This window comes from Drosophila suzukii, chromosome 3, assembly GCF_043229965.1.
Source record: "Drosophila suzukii chromosome 3, CBGP_Dsuzu_IsoJpt1.0, whole genome shotgun sequence".
Taxonomy (NCBI): Eukaryota; Metazoa; Arthropoda; class Insecta; order Diptera; family Drosophilidae; genus Drosophila; species Drosophila suzukii.
The window spans coordinates 36,168,471-36,181,873 of record NC_092082.1 but is presented as its reverse complement, the minus strand read 5'-3'; the positions used below and the strand labels follow the sequence as shown (position 1 = coordinate 36,181,873).

The following is a 13,403-nucleotide window of genomic DNA, read 5'->3' as shown; positions in this document are numbered from 1 at the left end:
ACTTTAAAATTTCGATTGAAAGCGAACACGATTTTCTAGCATCCATCGAGGTAAATAAATAAAGGTCCAGTTTTGTAACAAAGTGTTATTAATACACATGTAAAGTCAAAAATTGTTTAAGTCAGACCATTTATTCTCTCCCTCACGACCGAATTATTTTAAAGTCGCAACTCGGGGCGCGGGTTGAGCCCGGCTAGGCCACGCAGTATTTCGAAATTGATATAAGAAAAAGTTTATGAACAATTTTTTTTATTTTAAGAACAAAATATAAAAACGAGCTGAAACGTTCTTAAATTAAGAATTTTGTTCTTAAACTAAGAATTATGATCTTAAAATGGATTGTAAAGTCGGACTGGCAAAAAGTATTTTTGTACTGCAGGCATAATTTAACAACATCTGCGTACATTAGTACGCGAGAATGAGTTATAAGTAAGGGAAGGTCATTTATAAATAAAGTTAAAATTAACGGCCCCAGGTGGCTCCCTTGTGGGACACCGGAGGCAAAGTAGTGTAAACTAGGGAGGGAATTTCTAAAAAGTACTCTTTGTGTTCTGCAATTCCGATACCTTAAGATCCATCTTAAAAGATCAACAGGAAACCCTAATAAATGCAGTTTTCTAACCAGAAGAACGTGATTCACAGAGTCAAGTGCTTTACTAAAGTCAGTGTAAGTGACGGCTGTTTGAAGATGTTTTTCAAATCCCTTTATCACAAAGGATATTAGTTACGAAAGGTTAGTGGTTGTTGATCTACGTTTCATAAACCCGTGTTGACACGGAAATATAACTGACCTACAGAGGTGCTGCTAATGGGGAGTAATAATATTTGGACTGGTCAGCTTTGATTAATTAATGGCGGGAGGAGCACAAACTCTGTTTGCTTGAGCTATCGATTAAGGGGAAACAGTTAAGAAAGAGAATGCGAGAGTGCGGAAGAGCGGTAGCGTTTTGCAGTTAATCAGTGCTGCCAGGTTAGCCATTTAGTGCCTGGTCACTTTGAAAAACATTTGCCACTTTTTTTTAAATTTGCTATAAGCCATTTTTATACCCTTGCAGAGGGTATATTGATTTCAGTCAGAAGTTTGCAACGCAGTGAAGGAGACGTTTCCGACCCCATAAAGTATATATATTCTTGATCAGCATGACTAGACGAGTCGATCTAGCCATGTCCGTCTGTCCGTCTGTCCGTCCGTTTCTACGCAAACTAGTATCTCAGTTTTAAAGCTATCGGGCTGAAACTTTCCCAAAAGTCTTATATCTTTTGCAGGTAGTATATAAGTCGGAACCAGCCGGATCGGACAACTATATCTTATAGCTCCCATAGGAATAATCGGACAAAAAAATTAAAAACAAGTAAGATCGCTATAGTCGAGTACCTCGACTATCAGATACCCGTTACTCAGCTAAAGGGACCAAAGGGAAATGGAGATATGCAAGCAGCAAAGCGAGACTAAAATACTCCACCTACCGGCGGTAGACAGATTTAAGCGTTATGGGCGTTAGAGTGGGCGTGGCAAAATTTTTATTTATCAATCGATAGGTATTGACGAGACCAATACATTTCAGTTAAAATTTTTTATCTAGCATGAAAACTGTGGCCGTCACAGGTTTGGGAGGTTTGTGGGCGTTAGAGTGGGCGTGGCAAACTTTTTTTTGGGTCTCTCGATAGGTATTGATGAGAACAATACACTTCTGTTAAAATTTTTATTCTAGCATCTAAACTGTAGGAGCCACAGTTTTGGGCGGTTTGTGGGCGTTAGAGTGGGCGTGGCACATTGCTGAGACAAACTTGCGCTGCGTAAGAAGCTCAGGAATCTGCACGCCAAATCTCAATAGCCTAGCTCCCATAGTTTCCGAGATCTCAGCGTTCATCTGGACAGACGGACAGACGGACAGACGGACATGGCTAGATCGACTCGGCTAGTGATATGGGGACGGAAACGCTTCCTTCTGCCTGTTACATACTTTCCGACGAATCTAGTATACCCTTTTACTCTACGAGTAACGGGTATAAAAATTATATCTTTGGTGTTTTTTAGCATATAACCTCCTAAGCTTGGAAATAACATTTTTTAATTAGTTTTGAATTTTGAATTTTATTTTATCGAAATCGGACGACTATATCATATAGCTGCCATAGGAACGATCGGAAAATTGGTGGAAAAATAATATGAAACAAACTATAGCTTCGGTGTTTTTCAACGTATAACCTCCAACGCTTGGAAATAACATTTTTTAATTAGTTCTGAATTTCGAATTTAATTTTATCAAAATCGGACGACTATATCATATAGCTGCCATAGCAACGATCGGAAAATTGGTAGGAAAATAACATGAAACAAATTATAGCTTCGGTGTTTTTTAACATATAACCTCCTACGCTTGGAAATAACATTTTTTAATTAGTTCTGAATTTCGAATAAAATTTTATCAAAATCGGACGACTATATCCATAGGAACGATCGGAAAATTGGTAGGAAAATAATATGAAACAAATTATAGCTTCGGTGTTTTTTGACATATTATCTTATACTATTGGGAATATCATTTTTTGTGTTTTTAAATTTAATAATTATAACTGCAAGGGTATATAAGCTTCGGCTTGCCGAAGCTAACTTTTTTTCTTGTTAAAATTGTCTTTAATATACTATTCTTTTTTACACATTTTTGCATTGACTTGGCTTGTTCCGATTAATAGTGGTTCACAAAAATATCGGAAATGGTATTTAACTGAGTGGTTTGGGTATGTGAACTATTTAAGATCGTTTTGTCACTCCTTACTTTTTTTGTGGTGTGTTAAAGATGTCCAAAGTATAATATAAGCAAAGTATTCGTGATGTTTGGCTGCAGGATGAAGAATTTAAGGACTATATTCGCAGGGATTGTACAAATCCACAACATTCTAGCATCAAAACTGTAGGAGCCACAGTTTTGGGCGGTTTGTGGGCGTTAGAGTGGGCGTGGCACTGTGCTGAAACAAACTTGCGCTGCGTAAGAAGCTCAGGAATCTGCACGCCAAATCTCAATAGCCTAGCTCTCATAGTTTCCGAGATCTCAGCGTTCATCCGGACAGACGGACAGACGGACATGGCTAGATCGACTCGGCTAGTGATCCTGATCAAGAATATATATACTTTGTGGGGTCGGAAACGCTTCCTTCTGCCTGTTACATACTTTCCGACGAATCTAGTATACCCTTTTACTCTACGAGTAACGGGTATAAAAAGTCGAAGCAGCGCCAAAGAATGGGCAAAAATATCACCTAGTTATTTATTTTCGTACAATTTGTATTTTATATATTTATAAATATTTTTTTTTTCAATTTTTATTTTAAAAGAGATCAAACCCCGCTTCCCGTTGTGACGCTTATGCAATTTTTTCATTTTAAATTTGGCAATAAGTTTAGATTTTAACTGATTAAATCCCTTCAAACAGTCATTCCTGGCACAGATTTAAAAAATGTGATAAGCACAAGAAAATGTCCAGTTGCTGTCTTTTTATATTCTTTTAGCTTACACTGGCTAGAGAACTTAACTTACTTTTGTATTTTTCAATAATTTTTTTTTAAAGCCGCAATTAAAAAGCATAATAACCGATTAAGTTTAGACTCGTTTTAAAGTATGCAGTATTTAACATATACCTATTTCCGCATAAGAAAGAAACGCATAGCATTTTAAACAATTATCGTCAAAAAACATTAAGTTTATATTAAAGACGTTAGTTGTTTTCAATAAGTGTCGTATAGTTTAAAATTAAGGGAGAGGACAAATACTGATTACCTATTTTTAGACTTTACAGTCCATTTTTTCCTTCCGTTTCTAACTTTGGCTTGCTCTATGACCGACCAAAATTTTAAGAGGGTTAAAAAAAACTTTTTACCCCTTACTCGTCGAGTAAAAGGTTATATTGTATTCGGGAAAAAGTATGTAACAGGTAGAAGTGGTTCCGACCAAACAAAGTATATACAGTATATATAAGTTAACGTTACTGAAGGGTAACAAAAAGTTGGTAGAAATCTTGGATGATTCTTGGATCACCCTAGTGTTTCTAGATACCGACTCAGCATACCCGCCTTTGGGGCCGCGCTTGGGTTCCATTTTCCACTGACGCGCGGTCGGCATGCCCACCAAGCTAGCGTTTATCGTACAGTTAAGTCCATCAGTTATGTTTTACATTTATTTGAATAAAGAAACCTTAAACCTTACTCCGGCCTTCGCCGTTATCTTGTTTGCATGTCACCCACTGAGCTTTAGGCCAGGGGAATAGGGGGGCAGTCACCCTCTCACCGTAAACTTCAATTGACCAGCAAGCATTGTTGCCAGCCAAATTATTTGCTTGCAAACAGTATTCTACTTTGCTTTCATGCAATTTCCGATTGTTGAGAAAGAAGGCTTCGATTGTTTTTTTATATATTACCATGCATTTTGATACATAAAGTATTTTCCGTTGCACAGATACTTATTTTACAAATCTCTTCATTACAGTCAACAAAACACTCATTAATTTTACACATTTTTATTACATTTAGACAAAACATTTGGGAGGTCATTTAAATACACTGAAGAAAGCAGAGGTCCTAGGAATGATCCTTCGCAAAAAGTTATAAAGATTACTAAGTTTCGTACACAGAATTAGATGGCTGGCAACATCAAAAGACTTACTTTGATCTATAAGAGTTAAAAATTTTACCTTGCTGTCGATAGGCTGTACTCTGATGTATCTCCAACAATTAGTATAGCAGTCGTGGAACTTCTCTTTCCCTAAATCCGAACTGTTTATCGGTCAAATGTGAGAAATTTTTTTTCAAAAAGGTCTTTTATTTGAAAGGCTATTAACGTCTCGAAAGCTTTTCCTGCACTTGACAATTGGCTTCAACAAAGGAAGAATTTTGGCTTTCGCCCACATTATAGGAAAAGATGTTGTAAAAACTGTATTCAAAATATGTGTAATATGGTTTAGAACGTACGGAAGGAGTGGTTTGATAAATCTGGGACACAAATTATTTAGACCATTTGCACTTGACTTGACTTTAAAGATGCGATCCACGAATTCACGTTTACTGACACATACAAATCTAAATCCATTATCACAGTTCAGTAATTAGGTTCATCGGCTGCTAAAAATTCGTAATTTAATTGATTTACGTCTATAACAGTGCCTTAGCTTGGCTTATATTTGATTAAGAAGAACTAACTTCTTAATGTTGTTCCAAGTTTATTATTATACAGTGATCAGTCTTAGCCTTGAATATTGCCCTTAACGCTTGATCTTTTAAATATGAAAGGCGTGGGAATTTCTATTATGTTGACCGCTATTATCCTAAAATTGTTTTGAGTGTGGAAGTTAAAGACAAAGAGTTCCACAACGTTTTCACAAACTAACAAACCAAGATTCCGTTTGTCTATAATTGCGGTTCAAAAAGCAAAAAAGCATGTTTTTTTAACCTCCCAAACATACTTTAAAATTTCGATTGAAAGCGAACACGATTTTCTAGCATCCATCGAGGTAAATAAATAAAGGTCCAGTTTTGTAACAAAGTGTTATTAATACACATGTAAAGTCAAAAATTGTTTAAGTCAGACCATTTATTCTCTCCCTCACGACCGAATTATTTTAAAGTCGCAACTCGGGGCACGGGTTGAGCCCGGCTAGGCCACGCAGTATTTCGAAATTGATATAAGAAAAAGTTTATGAACAATTTTTTTTATTTTAAGAACAAAATATAAAAACGAGCTGAAACGTTCTTAAATTAAGAATTTTGTTCTTAAACTAAGAATTATGATCTTAAAATGGATTGTAAAGTCGGACTGGCAAAAAGTATTTTTGTACTGCAGGCATAATTTAACAACATCTGCGTACATTAGTACGCGAGAATGAGTTATAAGTAAGGGAAGGTCATTTATAAATAAAGTTAAAATTAACGGCCCCAGGTGGCTCCCTTGTGGGACACCGGAGGCAAAGTAGTGTAAACTAGGGAGGGAATTTCTAAAAAGTACTCTTTGTGTTCTGCAATTCCGATACCTTAAGATCCATCTTAAAAGATCAACAGGAAACCCTAATAAATGCAGTTTTCTAACCAGAAGAACGTGATTCACAGAGTCAAGTGCTTTACTAAAGTCAGTGTAAGTGACGGCTGTTTGAAGATGTTTTTCAAATCCCTTTATCACAAAGGATATTAGTTACGAAAGGTTAGTGGTTGTTGATCTACGTTTCATAAACCCGTGTTGACACGGAAATATAACTGACCTACAGAGGTGCTGCTAATGGGGAGTAATAATATTTGGACTGGTCAGCTTTGATTAATTAATGGCGGGAGGAGCACAAACTCTGTTTGCTTGAGCTACCGATTAAGGGGAAACAGTTAAGAAAGAGAATGCGAGAGTGCGGAAGAGCGGTAGCGTTTTGCAGTTAATCAGTGCTGCCAGGTTAGCCATTTAGTGCCTGGTCACTTTGAAAAACATTTGCCACTTTTTTTTAAATTTGCTATAAGCCATTTTTATACCCTTGCAGAGGGTATATTGATTTCAGTCAGAAGTTTGCAACGCAGTGAAGGAGACGTTTCCGACCCCATAAAGTATATATATTCTTGATCAGCATGACTAGACGAGTCGATCTAGCCATGTCCGTCTGTCCGTCTGTCCGTCCGTTTCTACGCAAACTAGTATCTCAGTTTTAAAGCTATCGGGCTGAAACTTTCCCAAAAGTCTTATATCTTTTGCAGGTAGTATATAAGTCGGAACCAGCCGGATCGGACAACTATATCTTATAGCTCCCATAGGAATAATCGGACAAAAAAATTAAAAACAAGTAAGATCGCTATAGTCGAGTACCTCGACTATCAGATACCCGTTACTCAGCTAAAGGGACCAAAGGGAAATGAAGATATGCAAGCAGCAAAGCGAGACTAAAATACGCCACCTACCGGCGGTAGACAGATTTAAGCGTTATGGGCGTTAGAGTGGGCGTGGCAAAATTTTTTTTTATCAATCGATAGGTATTGACGAGACCAATACATTTCAGTTAAAATTTTTTATCTAGCATGAAAACTGTGGCCGTCACAGGTTTGGGAGGTTTGTGGGCGTTAGAGTGGGCGTGGCAAACTTTTTTTTGGGTCTCTCGATAGGTATTGATAAGAACAATACACTTCTGTTAAAATTTTTATTCTAGCATCTAAACTGTAGGAGCCACAGTTTTGGGCGGTTTGTGGGCGTTAGAGTGGGCGTGGCACATTGCTGAGACAAACTTGCGCTGCGTAAGAAGCTCGGGAATCTGCACGCCAAATCTCAATAGCCTAGCTCCCATAGTTTCCGAGATCTCAGCGTTCATCTGGACAGACGGACAGACGGACATGGCTAGATCGACTCGGCTAGTGATATGGGGACGGAAACGCTTCCTTCTGCCTGTTACATACTTTCCGACGAATCTAGTATACCCTTTTACTCTACGAGTAACGGGTATAAAAATTATATCTTTGGTGTTTTTTTAGCATATAACCTCCTAAGCTTGGAAATAACATTTTTTAATTAGTTTTGAATTTTGAATTTTATTTTATCGAAATCGGACGACTATATCATATAGCTGCCATAGGAACGATCGGAAAATTGGTGGAAAAATAATATGAAACAAACTATAGCTTCGGTGTTTTTCAACGTATAACCTCCAACGCTTGGAAATAACATTTTTTAATTAGTTCTGAATTTCGAATTTAATTTTATCAAAATCGGACGACTATATCATATAGCTGCCATAGCAACGATCGGAAAATTGGTAGGAAAATAACATGAAACAAATTATAGCTTCGGTGTTTTTTAACATATAACCTCCTACGCTTGGAAATAACATTTTTTAATTAGTTCTGAATTTCGAATAAAATTTTATCAAAATCGGACGACTATATCCATAGGAACGATCGGAAAATTGGTAGGAAAATAATATGAAACAAATTATAGCTTCGGTGTTTTTTGACATATTATCTTATACTATTGGGAATATCATTTTTTGTGTTTTTAAATTTAATAATTATAACTGCAAGGGTATATAAGCTTCGGCTTGCCGAAGCTAACTTTTTTTCTTGTTAAAATTGTCTTTAATATACTATTCTTTTTTACACATTTTTGCATTGACTTGGCTTGTTCCGATTAATAGTGGTTCACAAAAATATCGGAAATGGTATTTAACTGAGTGGTTTGGGTATGTGAACTATTTAAGATCGTTTTGTCACTCCTTACTTTTTTTGTGGTGTGTTAAAGATGTCCAAAGTATAATATAAGCAAAGTATTCGTGATGTTTGGCTGCAGGATGAAGAATTTAAGGACTATATTCGCAGGGATTGTACAAATCCACAACATTCTAGCATCAAAACTGTAGGAGCCACAGTTTTGGGCGGTTTGTGGGCGTTAGAGTGGGCGTGGCACTGTGCTGAAACAAACTTGCGCTGCGTAAGAAGCTCAGGAATCTGCACGCCAAATCTCAATAGCCTAGCTCTCATAGTTTCCGAGATCTCAGCGTTCATCCGGACAGACGGACAGACGGACATGGCTAGATCGACTCGGCTAGTGATCCTGATCAAGAATATATATACTTTGTGGGGTCGGAAACGCTTCCTTCTGCCTGTTACATACTTTCCGACGAATCTAGTATACCCTTTTACTCTACGAGTAACGGGTATAAAAAGTCGAAGCAGCGCCAAAGAATGGGCAAAAATATCACCTAGTTATTTATTTTCGTACAATTTGTATTTTATATATTTATAAATATTTTTTTTTTCAATTTTTATTTTAAAAGAGATCAAACCCCGCTTCCCGTTGTGACGCTTATGCAATTTTTTCATTTTAAATTTGGCAATAAGTTTAGATTTTAACTGATTAAATCCCTTCAAACAGTCATTCCTGGCACAGATTTAAAAAATGTGATAAGCACAAGAAAATGTCCAGTTGCTGTCTTTTTATATTCTTTTAGCTTACACTGGCTAGAGAACTTAACTTACTTTTGTATTTTTCAATAATTTTTTTTTAAAGCCGCAATTAAAAAGCATAATAACCGATTAAGTTTAGACTCGTTTTAAAGTATGCAGTATTTAACATATACCTATTTCCGCATAAGAAAGAAACGCATAGCATTTTAAACAATTATCGTCAAAAAACATTAAGTTTATATTAAAGACGTTAGTTGTTTTCAATAAGTGTCGTATAGTTTAAAATTAAGGGAGAGGACAAATACTGATTACCTATTTTTAGACTTTACAGTCCATTTTTTCCTTCCGTTTCTAACTTTGGCTTGCTCTATGACCGACCAAAATTTTAAGAGGGTTAAAAAAAACTTTTTACCCCTTACTCGTCGAGTAAAAGGTTATATTGTATTCGGGAAAAAGTATGTAACAGGTAGAAGTGGTTCCGACCAAACAAAGTATATACAGTATATATAAGTTAACGTTACTGAAGGGTAACAAAAAGTTGGTAGAAATCTTGGATGATTCTTGGATCACCCTAGTGTTTCTAGATACCGACTCAGCATACCCGCCTTTGGGGCCGCGCTTGGGTTCCATTTTCCACTGACGCGCGGTCGGCATGCCCACCAAGCTAGCGTTTATCGTACAGTTAAGTCCATCAGTTATGTTTTACATTTATTTGAATAAAGAAACCTTAAACCTTACTCCGGCCTTCGCCGTTATCTTGTTTGCATGTCACCCACTGAGCTTTAGGCCAGGGGAATAGGGGGGCAGTCACCCTCTCACCGTAAACTTCAATTGACCAGCAAGCATTGTTGCCAGCCAAATTATTTGCTTGCAAACAGTATTCTACTTTGCTTTCATGCAATTTCCGATTGTTGAGAAAGAAGGCTTCGATTGTTTTTTTATATATTACCATGCATTTTGATACATAAAGTATTTTCCGTTGCACAGATACTTATTTTACAAATCTCTTCATTACAGTCAACAAAACACTCATTAATTTTACACATTTTTATTACATTTAGACAAAACATTTGGGAGGTCATTTAAATACACTGAAGAAAGCAGAGGTCCTAGGAATGATCCTTCGCAAAAAGTTATAAAGATTACTAAGTTTCGTACACAGAATTAGATGGCTGGCAACATCAAAAGACTTACTTTGATCTATAAGAGTTAAAAATTTTACCTTGCTGTCGATAGGCTGTACTCTGATGTATCTCCAACAATTAGTATAGCAGTCGTGGAACTTCTCTTTCCCTAAATCCGAACTGTTTATCGGTCAAATGTGAGAAATTTTTTTTCAAAAAAGTCTTTTATTTGAAAGGCTATTAACGTCTCGAAAGCTTTTCCTGCACTTGACAATTGGCTTCAACAAAGGAAGAATTTTGGCTTTCGCCCACATTATAGGAAAAGATGTTGTAAAAACTGTATTCAAAATATGTGTAATATGGTTTAGAACGTACGGAAGGAGTGGTTTGATAAATCTGGGACACAAATTATTTAGACCATTTGCACTTGACTTGACTTTAAAGATGCGATCCACGAATTCACGTTTACTGACACATACAAATCTAAATCCATTATCACAGTTCAGTAATTAGGTTCATCGGCTGCTAAAAATTCGTAATTTAATTGATTTACGTCTATAACAGTGCCTTAGCTTGGCTTATATTTGATTAAGAAGAACTAACTTCTTAATGTTGTTCCAAGTTTATTATTATACAGTGATCAGTCTTAGCCTTGAATATTGCCCTTAACGCTTGATCTTTTAAATATGAAAGGCGTGGGAATTTCTATTATGTTGACCGCTATTATCCTAAAATTGTTTTGAGTGTGGAAGTTAAAGACAAAGAGTTCCACAACGTTTTCACAAACTAACAAACCAAGATTCCGTTTGTCTATAATTGCGGTTCAAAAAGCAAAAAAGCATGTTTTTTCAACCTCCCAAACATACTTTAAAATTTCGATTGAAAGCGAACACGATTTTCTAGCATCCATCGAGGTAAATAAATAAAGGTCCAGTTTTGTAACAAAGTGTTATTAATACACATGTAAAGTCAAAAATTGTTTAAGTCAGACCATTTATTCTCTCCCTCACGACCGAATTATTTTAAAGTCGCAACTCGGGGCGCGGGTTGAGCCCGGCTAGGCCACGCAGTATTTCGAAATTGATATAAGAAAAAGTTTATGAACAATTTTTTTTATTTTAAGAACAAAATATAAAAACGAGCTGAAACGTTCTTAAATTAAGAATTTTGTTCTTAAACTAAGAATTATGATCTTAAAATGGATTGTAAAGTCGGACTGGCAAAAAGTATTTTTGTACTGCAGGCATAATTTAACAACATCTGCGTACATTAGTACGCGAGAATGAGTTATAAGTAAGGGAAGGTCATTTATAAATAAAGTTAAAATTAACGGCCCCAGGTGGCTCCCTTGTGGGACACCGGAGGCAAAGTAGTGTAAACTAGGGAGGGAATTTCTAAAAAGTACTCTTTGTGTTCTGCAATTCCGATACCTTAAGATCCATCTTAAAAGATCAACAGGAAACCCTAATAAATGCAGTTTTCTAACCAGAAGAACGTGATTCACAGAGTCAAGTGCTTTACTAAAGTCAGTGTAAGTGACGGCTGTTTGAAGATGTTTTTCAAATCCCTTTATCACAAAGGATATTAGTTACGAAAGGTTAGTGGTTGTTGATCTACGTTTCATAAACCCGTGTTGACACGGAAATATAACTGACCTACAGAGGTGCTGCTAATGGGGAGTAATAATATTTGGACTGGTCAGCTTTGATTAATTAATGGCGGGAGGAGCACAAACTCTGTTTGCTTGAGCTACCGATTAAGGGGAAACAGTTAAGAAAGAGAATGCGAGAGTGCGGAAGAGCGGTAGCGTTTTGCAGTTAATCAGTGCTGCCAGGTTAGCCATTTAGTGCCTGGTCACTTTGAAAAACATTTGCCACTTTTTTTTAAATTTGCTATAAGCCATTTTTATACCCTTGCAGAGGGTATATTGATTTCAGTCAGAAGTTTGCAACGCAGTGAAGGAGACGTTTCCGACCCCATAAAGTATATATATTCTTGATCAGCATGACTAGACGAGTCGATCTAGCCATGTCCGTCTGTCCGTCTGTCCGTCCGTTTCTACGCAAACTAGTATCTCAGTTTTAAAGCTATCGGGCTGAAACTTTCCCAAAAGTCTTATATCTTTTGCAGGTAGTATATAAGTCGGAACCAGCCGGATCGGACAACTATATCTTATAGCTCCCATAGGAATAATCGGACAAAAAAATTAAAAACAAGTAAGATCGCTATAGTCGAGTACCTCGACTATCAGATACCCGTTACTCAGCTAAAGGGACCAAAGGGAAATGAAGATATGCAAGCAGCAAAGCGAGACTAAAATACGCCACCTACCGGCGGTAGACAGATTTAAGCGTTATGGGCGTTAGAGTGGGCGTGGCAAAATTTTTTTTTATCAATCGATAGGTATTGACGAGACCAATACATTTCAGTTAAAATTTTTTATCTAGCATGAAAACTGTGGCCGTCACAGGTTTGGGAGGTTTGTGGGCGTTAGAGTGGGCGTGGCAAACTTTTTTTTGGGTCTCTCGATAGGTATTGATAAGAACAATACACTTCTGTTAAAATTTTTATTCTAGCATCTAAACTGTAGGAGCCACAGTTTTGGGCGGTTTGTGGGCGTTAGAGTGGGCGTGGCACATTGCTGAGACAAACTTGCGCTGCGTAAGAAGCTCGGGAATCTGCACGCCAAATCTCAATAGCCTAGCTCCCATAGTTTCCGAGATCTCAGCGTTCATCTGGACAGACGGACATGGCTAGATCGACTCGGCTAGTGATATGGGGACGGAAACGCTTCCTTCTGCCTGTTACATACTTTCCGACGAATCTAGTATACCCTTTTACTCTACGAGTAACGGGTATAAAAATTATATCTTTGGTGTTTTTTAGCATATAACCTCCTAAGCTTGGAAATAACATTTTTTAATTAGTTTTGAATTTTGAATTTTATTTTATCGAAATCGGACGACTATATCATATAGCTGCCATAGGAACGATCGGAAAATTGGTGGAAAAATAATATGAAACAAACTATAGCTTCGGTGTTTTTCAACGTATAACCTCCAACGCTTGGAAATAACATTTTTTAATTAGTTCTGAATTTCGAATTTAATTTTATCAAAATCGGACGACTATATCATATAGCTGCCATAGCAACGATCGGAAAATTGGTAGGAAAATAACATGAAACAAATTATAGCTTCGGTGTTTTTTAACATATAACCTCCTACGCTTGGAAATAACATTTTTTAATTAGTTCTGAATTTCGAATAAAATTTTATCAAAATCGGACGACTATATCCATAGGAACGATCGGAAAATTGGTAGGAAAATAATATGAAACAAATTATAGCTTCGGTGTTTTTTGAC

General features: G+C 36.8%; 1 protein-coding gene and 1 long non-coding RNA gene across 8 annotated transcripts in view; one reads left to right on the top strand and one right to left on the bottom strand.

Annotated features, from left to right (window-relative positions):
• Positions 1-13,403, bottom strand: part of Dbp80 (putative ATP-dependent RNA helicase Dbp80) — a 203,323-nt gene that overhangs the window by 111,972 nt on the left and 77,948 nt on the right. The gene's annotated exons all lie outside the window — the stretch shown is intronic.
• LOC139353190 (uncharacterized) overlaps positions 1-13,403 on the top strand; it is a 140,127-nt gene that overhangs the window by 119,253 nt on the left and 7,471 nt on the right. The gene's annotated exons all lie outside the window — the stretch shown is intronic.